The following is a 14,467-nucleotide window of genomic DNA, read 5'->3' as shown; positions in this document are numbered from 1 at the left end:
GGGCTTCTCATTGAGGTGACTTCTCTCGTGGAGCACAGGCTCTAGGCATGCGGGCTTCAGTAGTTGTGGTGCTCGGGCTTAGTTGCTCCAAGGCATGTGGGATCTTCCCAGACCAGGGATCGAAACTGTGTCCCCTGCATTGGCAAGCAGATTCTTTTTTTTTTTTTTTGATATCATTTTTATTTGTATTGAGTTTTTTCCCCATTTCAATAACTGGCAAGCGGATTCTTAACCACTGCACCACCAGGGACTCATTCAGTCATTCATTTATTCATTTTTCAAATATCTATTGAGGCATAAATATGTACTTGGCACAATTTAAACTCTGGTGAACAAAAATATCAATAGAACATGGCTCCTACATTTGAGGGGCTCATGGTCCAGTGAGAGAGGCAGACACCTTAAGAATATTTATATTAATGTAATCCTTATGTGGAGGATGCTATTGGAACACAGAGAACCAAGTCCCTACCCCTGCCTGGAGAGGCCTGGGAAGACTCCGCAGAGAAGCTGATGTGTGAGCTCTGTCTGGAGGAAAGACTGGTGGACCCCAGGGAGATAAGGGAGGGAGCAGTTTTCCAGGCAGAAGGGACAGCATGTACAATGAGAGGGCTCCCTGTGTTCAAGGAATTGCAAACAGTTTGTGTTGACAGGTAGAGAGTGGGGATGACACTTGGAAAGGCTGGCTGGGTCAAGACAACCAGGAGGGGTCGTGATTTCGTTGAACACTACTTCCAAAAGTTAGTCTCTGGCTTTCTTCCTGGTGACCAAACTCCACCTTCTATCTCTACCTTGGTTTGTTTGTTTATTAACCCCGTTCCCACATTTGCCTCTTGAGAACTCTAATGTGGCCAAATCACTCCTCACTTCAGACACCAGCTCCTTCTTTCCTAAACCTCTGCCAGCTGTCTCCAGCCATTTCTCCTGACTGAAGCTAAACCAGCTTTCCCAGATGCAGAATCTTAGATTTTTAGGAACTGAAGAAGTTTTTAAAATTATCAGACCGGTGGTCTTGTTAATCTTTTTTTTTTTTTTGTATTAACAGACATGATGGATGATTTTCTCCTGCAAAACATACTTCCAAGGGTGTACTTGGGCTGAAACCCTGTTCCTCTCTTTCCAATTCAATTAACGTTAATGGAATGCTAGTACTTCCCCGGTGTACTAGTGGCACACCGGGGGACTTCCCCGGTGGCACAGTGCGTAAAAATCTGCCTGCTAATGAAGGGGACACGGGTTCGAGCCTTGGTCTGGGAAGATCCCACATGTCGCGGAGCAACTAAGCTCGTGCGCCACAACTACTGAGCCTGCGCTCTAGAGCCCAAGAGCCACAACTACTGAAGCCCGCTTGCCTAGAGCCCGTGCACCGAAACAAAAAGAAGCCAGTGCAATGAGGAGCCCGCGCACCGCAACGAAGAGTAGCCCCCGCCCGCCGCAACTAGAGAAAGCCCGTGTGCAGCAACGAAGACTCAACGTATCCAAAGATAAATAAATAAATTTATTTAAAAACAAAAAAGAAAGTGACATAATTTTTTTTTTTTTTTTTTTTTTTGCGGTACACGGGCCTCTCCCATTGCGGAGCACAGGCTCCGGACGTGCAGGCTCAGCGGCCATGGCTCACGGGCCCAGCCACTCCGCGGCATGTGGGATCTTCCCAGACCGCGGCACGAACCCATGTCCCCTACATCGGCAGGTGGACTCGCAACCACCGCGCCACCAGGGAAGCCCGAGAAAGTGACATTATTATAGGACTAACATTGACGCTGCAAACATTGGTCCTGCTTAAACCACATGTAACAAGTTCCCTGTGACTGATTTTGGATATCTGATCTCAACCAAAGCTTGACTTCTCTTATAACACACCTGAACCTCAGCTTGAATATTCCTGATGATGTAAATCTCATCTCTCATGAGCAATCATTCAATCGTGGACAGCTCCAAATATCAGACAATTCTTTCTTAAACAGAGTAGAATTTCCCTTTCCATGATTTTATTTGTCCCAGTCCCACTCTTTGGTCACATAGGATAATATAATCATGCCTCCATATAACACTCCTTTAAATATCTAAAGATGATTACCCTAGTTCCAATAACAGTTTTCTTTTTCTACTTTAAATATTCCATAGGCATGGTTTCCATTCTTGGGGGACTAAATGGATCATTTCAATTATTGGGGTAGACAAAGCTTAAACTGGATTAGATATTTAATAATTCTCTCCCACTAAATAAGAGGAAGGTCAGAATAGTTTTAGGTTGAAAAAACACTTGTGTTGTACCCTACAAGGTTATTTTATTGGTGGGTAATTGGCCAAACTTAACTGTAAATCAGTGGGGTAAAAAATGCATTATGGTACAGCCTTATGATAATTTATTATGTAGCCATGAATAAAATCTTGTTTTGGAAAAACAAAATCACAGAATCCCAGAATGTCAAGATGGACTAGAATGCTGTATTTCCACTGAATAAAAGGTCTAGTGTGAGAGGAAAACAAAAACCAGAAAAACTTCTGTTTTTTTCCCTGTACATCTGAATTGTGGTAGGAAATAAATTTTTGAACTTATTCCACAAAATTGTCATCAGGAAATAAAGACAAAAGAAAAAATTAACAAATAAAAATAATATTTTCTAACCCATTCATCCCTTCCCCCCAACACACACATCTAATATGAAATTGAGTACTTTTTATACTGCTGTTCTGAGATTAGTAAATTTTTATCATGTTTTTATCAATAAAATATTCTAATAGAATGATACTCTGATGAATTATCCTTTTTTTTCTATAGCTATATATAAAGTAAATTTAAATCTTTGCTTAATTCTATATGGAGAGCAGTAAAGCCATTTTCAATGTTTTTCATTTTATTTTTATTTCTCTGAAATCAATTAATTTGATCAGAATCAATTCTTTGTTTTGAAGATTTGGTCACATTTTGCCCATATCTAATTTTACCATTGAAGATTTTGCCACTATAACTTCTTTTCTTTTTTCTTTTGGCTGCGCTGCACGTGGGACCTTAGTTCCCCGACCAGGGATTGAACCCAGGCCCTTGGCAATGAAAGCGTGGAGTCCTAACCACTGGACCACCAGAAAATTCCCTATAATTTCTTTTTATGACCATAATTGCTACCAAATCAAATTTTTCCATTTCTAATTTTGCATATCTAAATTTTGTCAAAAAGATTTCATTCTTTGATTTTTAGTTAATAAATGTTTTTCTTTTATCAACTGAAAGTTTTGTTTTGTACTTCATTATTTGTTTTCCTTTTTTTGAATTTTTAAGTTTATTTTCTGTGTCAACATTCTTATTAATACAGATTTCAACCTGATAAAGTCTGAACGAAGCATGTAAAATATTTCTGTTTAGAATTGGTTAAATCAGAGAAATTTTTTTTTTTTTTTTTTTTTTTTTACGGTGTGCGGGCCTCTCACTGCCGTGGCCTCTCCCGTTGCGGAGTACAGGCTCCGGACGCGCAGGCCCGGTGGCCATGGCGCACGGGCCAAGCCGCTCCGCGGCATGTGGGATCCTCCCGGACCGGGGCACAAACCCATGTCCCCTGCATCGGCAGGCGGACTCTCAACCACTGCGCCACCAGGGAAGCCCAGAGAAAAATTTTAATTAATTTTGAATATATACCCTCAAAAATAAATATTCACTTAATGTGGCCTTATCTGTTTATGATATCAAAAGGTAAGTTTTATTCTCCCAAAATAAATGTTCTAAGATAAATTCAAGATTCCTTTGAATAAAAAAAAATACACCTTCTAAAACAGTGAGCTTATAAAATAATGCAGTGGATTGCTAGGCATACTTAGTGTAACAGGAAAGTATGCTCACCGAGAAAGAAATTTGAAAAATGACTATAAGCCTTTATGGAAAATTGTAACAAGGACTTTACTTCATTTACTTTTAGCTATGTCATAAATACTAGAAGATAAATTGGACAGTTTGTGACAGAAGTTAAAACATTTTTTCCGTAAAACGAATTTAGGAATCTTTCCTGTTGGCTCTATCTTCCAATCCACCTTCACTGTTTTAAAGAGATAGCGAGTTCTTCCCGATTTTTGGTTCAAGTGAGTGGTTTCCGAATTGACTGGAATCCCAAGGTAGGGAGTTCCTGCTCAGGGTTTCCCGGTCACCAGATCTGTGACTTGTCCAACTTTGAAAATGATCGCAGCCAGTTCATGATTCACGTGCTGTGTCCGTGGGACAGGTAAAGCTGTGAGAAGCACAGTATTCCCAGCTGTGCACTGCTGAAGAGCATCGTAAGGTAGGTTTTTCACTTATTAAAATGCTTTAACAAGTAGGGATCCAGAACAAGCCTGGTTACTCTCACTTTAGCAGGTATTTGAATTGCTGTCGCAATCACCTTCCCCACGACCCATCTGGCATGGATGGATGAATGAGCTATTGACGTTATGTGTCTTTGGTCACCTGGAGGTCTCCCATGCCGCGGCGCTTCGGCCCTGGAATCCACCCCCTGTGGCAGCAGAGCGGGGTCAGCAGTCACCTCAGGGCTCCACTGTCTGTAAGCTTTCTTAAGTCAATATTTAAAGTTTTCCATGCTATAAAAAGAGATGCGATTTTTAAAAAATAAAAAGTGTATCACTAATTTTATCATGTGCAGGCTTTTTGTCTTTTGTTTTTTCCCCTCTGGCCGTGCAGTGAAAGGGCAGAGTCCTAACCACTGGACCACCAGAGAATTCCCTATCATGTTCAGTTTTAGGTGAAATCAATTTTATTTGATGTCATTCTTATCAGTAAAATTCATTTTGAATTTGGTAAAAGACTGATAATTTATGTTCTTTCTTAGAAAATGCATGAGAAAATTATGAGGATAACTTTTTTTTTTTTTTTGCGGTACGCGGGCCTCTCACTGCCGCGGCCTCTCCCGCTGCGGAGCACAGGCTCCGGACGCCCAGGCTCAGCGGCCACGGCGCACAGGCCCAGCCGCCCCGCGGCACGCGGGATCCCCCAGAACCGGGGCACGAACCCACGTCCCCTGCATCGGCAGGCGGACTCCCAACCACCGCGCCACCAGGGAAGCCCCTATGAGGATAACTTTTGATCATTCAGGATTCTCCCCATTGTACTAGATGGTCTAACATTTGGCGAATCTAATATTTCCGCATACTTAGGTCAGTTTCTATGCGATGTAATAACTGTCTGCCCTATGGCTAATGCGAAGAATAAATAGTGGTATATGAGAATATTCTGAATGGCCAAAATGACAGTCAAAATATCCTTCTTCAGTAAAAAACTGATAAGGTAAATAATCATATTTCTTTTGCATTTTGGGAAATAACTAGTTCAGTCATATTAAAATGTAAAGAAAACAAACTAAAAGAACTTAAGCTACCATTACATCTCTCTTAAACTAGAAAAAAAAAGTAAACACCAATGTTGTCAAATGAAACAAAAATATTGACTAGTACAATGATGTTGTAAATAGCCCTGTAGATTATTCAGTCTTTTTGGAGAGCAATATAACAATAGGGGGCTTCCCTGGTGGCGCAGTGGTTAAGAATCCGCCTGCCAATGCAGGGGACATGGGTTCGAGCCCTGGTTCTGGAAGATCCCACATGCTGCGGAGCAACTAAGCCCCGTGCACCACAACTACTGAGCCTGCGCTCTGAAGCCCGCGAGCCACAACTACTGAAGTCCTCGCGCCTAGAGCCTGAGCTCCGCAACAAGAGAAGCCATGGCAATGAAGAGCAGCCCCCGCTCACCGCAACTAAAGAAAACCCGCACCCAGCAACGAAGACCCAACGCAGCCAAAAATAAAAATAAATTAAATAAAATTTTAAAATATGATAATAGGTATAAAATTATACTACTTTGAGAAATGTATAAGAATTACTCCAATCTAAAGGAATAAAGAATATTTACAAAGATATTTATGCTCTCCTTCATAACAAAAAAAATCTGAAAACCACAAATCCTAATCATGATTTTTCTTTCAACCATGTTTTAAAATTGGAGTATAATTAATATACAATGTTGTGTTAGTTTCAGGTGTACAGCTAAATGATTCAGATATGTATATACTTTTTCAGATTCTTTTCCATTATAGGTTATTACAAGATATTGAATATAGTTCCCTGTGCTATACAGTAGGTCTTTGTTATTTATCTGTTTTATGTAGAGTGTGTATATGTTAATCCCAAACTCCTAATTTATGCGCCCCGCCCAACTATCCTCTTTGGTAACCATAAGTTTGTTTTCTATGTCTGTGAGTCTGTTTTGTGAATTTATAAAAATTAATTTTTTCATAGCCAACATTCATTTACACGTTCCCACATCTACAGTTTTTTTTTTTTTTCTTCATTCCTTTTTGTATCTCAGGCCTTTTCCCTCTAGGATCTATATTTACTATTGGCTTTAGAATCTCCTTTAGTGAAAGCTTCCTCATGATGAAGTGTTTTATTTTTTAATTAATTAATTAATAATTAATTTTTGGCTGCATTGTGTCTTCCTTTCTGTGCCCGGGCTTTATCTAGTTGTGGCGAGTGGGGGCTACTCTGTTGTGGTGTGCGGGCTTCTCATTGCGGTGGCTTCGCTTGCTGCGGATCACGGGCTCTAGGCGTGCAGGCTTCAGTAGTTGTGGCACTTGGGCTCAGTAGTTGTGGCTCACGGGCTCTAGAGTGAAGGCTCAGTAGTTGTGGTGCATGGGCTTAGTTGCTCTGCGGAATGTGAGATTTTCCCAGGCCAGGGCTCGAACCTGTGTCCCCTGCATTGGCAGACAGATTCTTAACCACTGCACCACCACGGAAGATCCGAAGATGAAATCTTAATATTTTCTTCTTTCAGAAAATATTTTTATTTCACCTCCAATCTTGAAAAATTTTTGGCTGATAGAGAATTCTCAGTTCTGGTTATTTTCTTTTAGCATTTTTAAATATACCATTCCACTATTGGCTGGCTTCCATTGTTTCTTTTTTTTAAAATTTTATTTGTTTTATTTATTTATTTTTGGCTGCGTTGGGTCTTCGTTGCTACATGTGGTCTTCCTCTAGTTGCCGCGAGCGGGGGCTCCTCTTTGTTGCGGTGCGCAGGCTTCTCATTGCAGTGGCTTCTCTTGTTGCGGAGCATGGGCTCTAGGCACGTGGGCTCAGTAGCTGTGGCTCTCGGGCTCTAGAGCGCAGGCTCAGTAGTTGTGGCACACGGGCTTAGTTTCTCCGCGGCATGTAGGATCTTCCCCGACCAGGGCTCGAACCCGTGTCCTGGCAGATTCTTAACTACTGCACCGCCGGGGAAGCCCACTTCCATTGTTTCTATTCAGAAGTCAGCAATAAGCTTTACTACACTTTTGGAAATAATGCTTCTCTCCCCAGCTTCCTGTTATCTTACTCTCTTATTAGTTATTTTTCATACTTTTACGTGGAAATTTACAACATACACTAAATTATAAATAATCATATTATGAACTCATGTACCCACTACCCAATTAAAAAATTATCAGTGTCATTCCAAACTTGTTTTATTCTACCTCTTTCTTTTTATGCTGTAAATACCATACCATATACCATATCATTTTAGCATAAATATTTTTGTATGTATCTCTAACAGGTAAGAACTTTCTTTAAAAGATAACTAAATACCATTGTGATGTCCATGTTTAAATTTCCCTTAATGTGTTTAAAAACTGTCTTGTCAGAGTTGATAGTTCAAATCTGTTTTCAATAAAGGTGTATACTTTGTATTGGATTAATGTACCTTTTTTTAGTCACAACTTTTTTTTTTTTTAGTCACAAATTTAAAGAGATATAATTCACATAACATAAAATTTATTTTTTAAATGTACAATTTAGTGGTTTGTAGTAAGTTTATAGAGCTGTGTATTCATCACCACTTTAGAATTTTTTCTTCAAAAAAGGAATCCCATACACATCAGCAGTCATTTCTTACTGTGTCTTCTTCTAGCCCCTGGGCAAGTATTAATCTATTTTCTGTCTTTATGGATTTACATATTTTGGACATTTCATATAACTGGGCATATAATGTCATATAACTGGGCATATAATATCATATAGCATTTTCATATATAATATTTGTATAACATGTGACCTTTTGTGTCTAGCTACTTTCACTTGGCATGTTTTCAAATATCATCCATGTTGTATTATGTGTCAGTACTTTATTATTTTTGTGACTAAATAATATTCTATTGCACAGATATATACCATTTTGTTTATCCATTCATCAGTTGTTGAACATTTGGATTGTTTCCATTTTTCAGCTATTATAAATAATGTTGCTATGAACATTTGTGTACAAGTTTTTGTGTGGACATGTTTTCATTTTTCTTGGTATTTACCTAAGAGTAAAATTGCTGGGTCATAAGGTAACTCTATGTTTAACTTTTTGAGGAAATGTCACATTGTTTTCTAAAGTGGCGCCACAATTTTACATTCCAACCAGCAAAGTATGAGGATTGATTTCTCCACATTCTCACCAAAGCTTGTTATTGTCTGTCTTTTTGATTTGGCCATACTAGTATGTTCAAAGCAGTATTTCATTGCATTTTTGATATTTGCATTTCCCTAATGACCACTGATATTCAGCATCTTTTCATGTACTTTTATTTTTTTTTGTTCACTTTGGGTGACTTGTGGGATCTTAGTTCCCTGACCAGGGATTGAACCCAGGTCCTTGGCAATGGTCGCGTGGAGTCCTAACCACTGGACCACCAGGGAATTCCTTCATGTACCTTTCGACCATTTGTATATCTTTTTTTGAGAAATGTCTATTTGGATTCTTTGCCCATTTTATAATTTGTCTTTTTTTGTCTTTTTGTCTTTTTTTTTCTTAGTTGTGTTTCTTTTATATTCTAGTTACAAGTCGTTCATCAGATATGTGTTTTCCAATATTTTCTCCCATTCTGTGGATTGTCTTCACTTACTTGATGGTGTACTTCGAAGCACAAATGTTTTTAATTTTGATGAAATCCAATTTATCTGTTTTTTTTTTTTGCACTTGTGCTTTTGGAAAACATTGCCTAATCCAAGATGGCAAAGATTTACTCCAATGCTTCTACATTTTCTTCTAAGAATTTTAGTTTTAGCTATTACATTTAGATCTTTCACCATTTGCATTTGCATATTTGCATACAATTTTTGTATATGTTATAAAGTAGGTGTCCAACTTCATTTTTTTGCATGTAGATATCAAATTGTCCCAATACTGTTTGTTGAAAATTCTACTCTTTCCCCATTGCATTGTGTTGGCAACCTTATCAAAACTCAATTGATCATAAATTTAATAATTTATTTCTGGACACTCAACTCTATTCCATGGATCTATGTCTATCTTTATGCCAGTAAAACACTGCCCTGATTACTGCAGCTTGTAGGAAATTTTGAAATCAGGAAGTGTGAATCCTCCAACTTTCTTCTTTTTTCCCCAAGATAGTTGGGCTATTCTGGGTCCCTTAAATTTCCATAAAAATTTTAAGCTCAGCTTGCCAATATATGCAAAATATCCAGCTGAAATTTTGATAGTGATTACATTAAATTTCTAGATCAGTTTGGAGACTACTGCCATTTTAATGATATTAAGCCAAATCCATGTACGTGGGCTATATTTCCATTTATTTAAGTCTTCTTTCATTACTTTTATCAATGTCTTATAGTTAGCTATTTACCAATCTTACATTTCTTTTGTTAAATTTATTCCTAAGCATTTCATTCTGTTTTGATGCTATTGCAAAAAGAATGTTGTCTTAATTTCAGTTTTGGATTGTTCATTGCTAGTGAATAGAAATAAAACTGATTTTTGTACATTGATCTTGTATCCTGCCACCCTGCTGAACTAATTTATTCTAATATTTTTGTGGATTTTCCATATACAAGGTCATGTCATCTGCAAATATAGTTTTATTGATACTTCTTCCTTTTCAACCTGGATAAATTTTACTTCTCTTTCTTGCCTAGCTGGCCTGGCTAAAATCTTCAGTACAAGATTGAATAGGAGTAACAAGAGCTGACATCCTTGTCTAGTACTTCATCTCAGGTGGAAAGCATTCAGTCTTTTACCATTAAGTATGATATTAGCTATGGGGTGTTTTAGACAGTCTATCAGGTTGAGGAGGTTCCCCTCTAAATTAGCCTGCTTAGGCTGCCATAACAAAATACTATAGACTGGTGGTTTAAACATTAGGCATTTAAGGACTTCCCTGATGGTCCAGTGGGTAAGACTGTGTGCCTCTGATGTAGGGGGCCCGGGTTAGATCCCTGGTCAGGGAACTAGATCCCGCATGCATTCTGCAACTAAGAGTCCACATGCCATAACTAAGAAGTCTGCATGCCACAACTAAAAGATCTTGTATGCTGCAACGAAGTTCTTGTGTGCCCCAACTAAGATGTGGTGCAGCCAAAATAAATAAATAAATATTAAAAAAATAAACAATAGGCATTTATTTTCTCATATTTCTGGAGGCTAGAAACCTAAGATCAAGGTGCCGGCAGGATTGGGTTCTGGTGAGGTCTCTTTTCCTGGCTTGCAGGTGACCTCCTTCTTGCTGTGTCCTGACTTGGCCATTTCTGTGTTTGTGTGTGTGTGTGTGTGTGTGTGTGTGTATGTACATTTAGAGGGAGGGAGAGATTGATCTCTGGTGTCTCTTCCTTTTCTTATAAAGACATTAGATTAGGGTACTACCCTATGACTTCATTTAACATTAGTTATCTCCTTAAAGGTCCTATTTCCAAATACAGTCACATTGGGTGTTAGGGCTTCAACATGAAAATTTTTTTGGGGGGGGAGGGGACACAATTTAGTCCATAACACCTGCTATTCCTAGTTTGTTTAATTTTTTTTTTTAATCATGGAAGTGTATTGGATTTTGTCAAGTGCTTTTTCTGGTGCATTGAGGTTATTATCTAGTTTTTGTTCTTTTGTATATTAATATGGTGCGTTACATTGGGGTTGATTTTTAGCTGTTAAACCAACCTTACATTCCTGGGATAAATCTCACTTAGTCATAATGTATAATCCTTTTTACATGTTACTGGGTTCTGTTTCCTAGGGTTTTGATTTTTTTTTTTTCTTTTCTTTTTGAAAGAATGTGTGTGGGGAATTCCCTGGCATTCCAGTGGTTAGGACTCCATGCTCTCACTGCTGAGGGCCCAGATTCAATCCCTGGTCAGGAAACTAAGACCCCACAAGCTGTGTGGTGTGGCCAAAACATGAACAAACAAACAAAACAAACAAAAACCCCCATAAAATAAAGAATGTGTGTGTATATATTTATAAGAATTATTGGTCTGTAGTTTTCTTGTTATATCTTTGTCAGGTTTTGATATCAGGATAATATTGGCCTCATAGAATGAGTTAGAACGTATTCCCTTCTCTTTTGTTTTCTGAAAGATTTTGTGAAGGATTAGTGTTAATTCTTTAAATGTTTGGTAAAATTCACCAGTGAAGCCTATAGTTCTAGGGTTTTCTTCATGGAAAGTTGTTTTTTGTTTGTTTGCTTGTTTTTGTTTTTGTTTTTTTTGCGGTACGCGGGCCTCTCACTGCCGTGGCCTCTCCCGCTGCGGAGCACAGGCTCCGGACACGCAGGCTCAGCGGCCATGGCGCACGGGGCCCAGCCGCTCCACGGCACGTGGGATCCTCCCGGACCAGGGCACGAACCCGCATCCCCTGCATCGACAGGCGGACTCTCAACCACTGTGCCACCAGAGAAACCCTGTTTTTTAAAATTATTAATTCAATGGCTTTACTTGTTCAGTTTTTCTATTTCTTCTTGAGGTAGTTTCAGTAGTTTTTGTCTTTCTAGGAATTTACCTATTTCAACTAGGTTATCTAATTTGTTCATTGTATTCCCTCATTGGGAAGTTGCAATGTCACAAAGCTTACTGTTCTGAGATTCAGTCATTAAAAAAAAGAAGCTCCTTGGACTGTTGCAAAACTTTATTTCCAATGTTAAGAAAAAGTTGATTTTGACAATTTTTGCCATTGTTCTCATTCCTTTTATGGAGTAGTGAAATTTTGGATGTCCTCACTCTGCTATTCTGGCACTTATTCTGATTAATTCATCTATTATATATCCATTCCTCACTCTCTTGAGGTTTTTTTTGTGCTAAAAATGAATTTAATAAAGACTATTTTAGTACCTTAGCCTCTCCAGGAGAGTTGGAAAGCCACACTTGGGAACTCTCATCCAGGAACCATTTCCAAAATCACACCACAAAGCTGGCTCCATAAAGCCACCGTGTTTCTACTGCTGCTGCTCCTGCTATCCACAGATCCTGCTGCTTTCAACACTGACATCATCAATGCTAGATACTGGATGCTGCCGCTAGAACATCACTGCTCCTTTGGAAAAGTAGCTACCACCATGGCTGCCACCTGCCCTAGCATTGATTCCACTAAATCAATTTGATTCACTAGCGTTTGTCTCAAAGTCTAATGTAGGAGAATTCTGACTGATAGAGCTGTGGTCATATATCTGTGCTCTGGCTGTAAGAAAGGCTGGGTAAGTTGATTTTTTAAATATTATGTTGGGTGGTACTCTTTGCTTCTTACCAAGACTCGTATGATGGGAATTCCCCAAACATGGGATGGTAGTCTCCATTTTCCATAAAATACTTCCTATGTCATAATTAAAGAAAGAATAGTGATTTGCACTTTAAATGCTTGCTTACCATAATACATGTTGCTTACCATAAGTCTTTTAATCTTAAACCACCTCCACTCCCCACTAATTTCATGTCATCTATTTTTTGAAGAAGTGGGACATTCTAATAGTTGAATTTTCCACATTCTAGATTTGGATTGTTGCATCCTCATGGTAGTTTAACATATGCCTCTATTTCTTGTATTTCCTACTTACTTGTGGTTGGATATCTAGATTTAGCTCCTTTTAAAATTTTGTCTTTGTGGTTGAATATTTTGGTTTCACCATGATGTATCTTTGTAAAGATTTCTCTGTATTTTTCCTACTTGCAGTTTGTTGGTATACTGAATCTGTAGATTGTCTTCCATCGCTTCTGAAAAAATTTCAGCCATTATCTCTTCAAATATTGTCTCTTATTCTGCCTCTTCTTCTAAACCTCCAATTAAATATGTTATATCTACCCACTGTATCCTATATGTCACTGGTTCTCTATGGCAATTTTCATGTTTTTATCTTTTCATGCTACATTTTGGATAGTTTCTTCTCATTTTTTCCTTCAGTTCTGCAATTCTTAAGTTGTGTCCAATCTGTTGTTAGACCCACCTATCTTTTATTTTTAATTTCATTTATTGTATTGTTTTATTTGTATAAGTTCTGTTTGATTCTTTTTTTTTTTTTTTTTTTTTTCTGTATGCGGGCCTCTCACTGCTGTGGCCTCTCCCGTTGTGGAGTACAGGCTCCGGATGCGCAGGCCCAGCGGCCATGGCTCACGGGCCCAGCTGCTCCGTGGCATGTGGGATCTTCCCGGACCGGGGCACGAACCCGTGTCCCCTCCATTGGCAGGCGGACTCTCAAACACTGCGCCACCAGGGAAGCCCTGTTTGATTCTTTATCAGATCTGCTATGTTGCTTTTATAGTTTCCTCTTCCCTGGAGATATTTTCAAGCTTATATATTATTTCAACATAATAAGCATGGGGACTTCCCTGGTGGCACCATGGTTAATAATCCACCTGCTAATGCAGGGGACACGGGTTCGATCCCTGGCCTGGGAAGATCCCACATGCCATGGAGTAACTAATCTGAGAGCTACAACTACTGAAGCCCTCGTGCCTAAAGCCCGTGCTCCACAACAAGAGAAGCCACTGCAATAAGAAGCCTGCACACTGCAACGAAGAGTAGCCCCAGCTCGCAGCAACTAGAGACAGCCTGTGCGCAGCAACAAAGACCCAAGGCAGCCAAAAAAAAACCCCCCAAAACATAATAGGCATGGAGGCCTGATATCTCCTGGAACTGTTCATCGTGTGTGTTGATTCTCACTTGTGCTGGCTTTAATTTATTTATGTGCTGGTCATCATGTTTTAAAAAATATCTGTAGAAACAATCAGAAACCTAAGATGAAATAATGATTTTCATCTGATTCTTCCAGGCACTTGAGGCCCTTCACCTTTCTAGGACTATCTTAATCTAAATTCTGAGATTGAAGTTGCCTTAACCGCCCAGGTGAGGAATCTGGGTTATCTCTTGCCTTGAGAGTGTAGCCCTTTGGAAGACCTTAGTTTAATGGAGTAATGAGGTATGAGAGTCTCCGCCTGGGGTTGGACCTACGTTTTTGGCTTCTGTGCCCTTTGTCCAGTAAGGCCATTAAACCCAGCTAGGTTTGCTTCTCCAGGTTTTGACCTTCTCTTAGATTTTAGCCAGGTAACTTTCTCATTATCTTTTAAACTCTTTCAGTTCTTTTAAGAAGATTTAAAATAATATTTCATCCTGCTTAATTTTCTTCAGAAGGATTGGTTTGAATTATTTAGGCCATAGTTGCTGAATGCAGAGGCAAGTAAATATTTTTTGAAA

The 14,467-nt window shown here is 39.0% G+C and overlaps 1 pseudogene; it reads right to left on the bottom strand.

The window, feature by feature from the left end:
* Window positions 1–4,028: 4,028 nt before the first annotated feature.
* On the bottom strand, window positions 4,029–13,009 carry LOC101289438 (28S ribosomal protein S17, mitochondrial-like; annotated as a pseudogene).
* Between the last annotated feature and the right edge of the window lie 1,458 nt (window positions 13,010–14,467).

The sequence above is a fragment of the Orcinus orca genome, chromosome 4, assembly GCF_937001465.1.
Source record: "Orcinus orca chromosome 4, mOrcOrc1.1, whole genome shotgun sequence".
Classification (NCBI taxonomy): Eukaryota; Metazoa; Chordata; class Mammalia; order Artiodactyla; family Delphinidae; genus Orcinus; species Orcinus orca.
Note: the sequence above shows the minus strand (reverse complement) of the source record. Positions and strands in the feature narration are given on the sequence as shown.